Genomic DNA, 1,127 nt, shown 5'->3' on the forward strand with positions numbered 1-1,127 from the left:
ATACTCAAAACTTCAACTATAAACGATTATACTAAAAAGAAAAAATATCCGCTACTCCAATCTTTCATCTATATATAATTATATACTTTTATATTTTTGGTGCATTATATTTATATAACCATACAAGTGTAGTTACGTTCCCATAGGGCCCTACGCATAATAGAATGCAATTAATTACCTGGGGGTATATATGTGCTTCCTATATAAGTGTAGTTACTTTCTATCTGTTTTGGACTTTTTTTTAAATAAAAATTTTGATATGTCAATAATATAAAAAATTTTAGTCAATTATTCAATTAAATTAATATAATAAATACATTTTTAAATAATAAATTTAAAATTATTGTATAAAATTCTTTTAGTATATAAAAATTTAATTTGTTTGTTTTATTTCAACGAGTTGTTGATCGGTGGTTTGTATGTACTTATATAAAGAGTACTTAAATGTATTTTCGTGAAGTAAAATAATATCACATGTATTTTATACATCATATAATTACTTTATTTTTCATTTATCTAATGTGTATATAAATTAATCTTTAAGTTTAGGTTATAACCCATGAGATATAGTTATAATTAGAGAACAGTAAAATTTATTTTTTTATTGATATTTTTAATTATCAGTTTAATTTTTTTAAAAATTATACCCATGTAAAGTATTGTGATTTAGCTAATTAGAATATCATTTTGGTTAACATTTGAATTAAATTTGATGAATTCAAAAACTATATTTTTATATCTTTTATTGATTTATAGTTATAAATATACTGTTTTGTGATAATCCTGCACCATACTTATAGATTATAAATTCAATTCGCTCAAATCAAATTTCAAATAAGACGGGCGCTCGTTGGTTCAGTGCACAACAAATATCTACATTTTCTTGGCAAAAAAAATAAGAAAATAATTTCATTGAACATTGTATATTACTATTAGGGTTGGAACTTGGAAGTGAGTCAAGTCGGCTCATGAGTTAGCTCAAACTCGACTCGTTAATCACTTGATAAGTTAAGTTTGTGAGCTAGTGAGCCAAACTTGAACTTGAAATTGAGCTCATAAATTAAATTAAATAAGCCAAACTTGAGCCTGAATAAACTCAACTCGTGAGTTGGCTCGATTATATATAT

Source organism: Arachis ipaensis, chromosome B03, assembly GCF_000816755.2.
Source record: "Arachis ipaensis cultivar K30076 chromosome B03, Araip1.1, whole genome shotgun sequence".
NCBI lineage: Eukaryota > Viridiplantae > Streptophyta > Magnoliopsida > Fabales > Fabaceae > Arachis > Arachis ipaensis.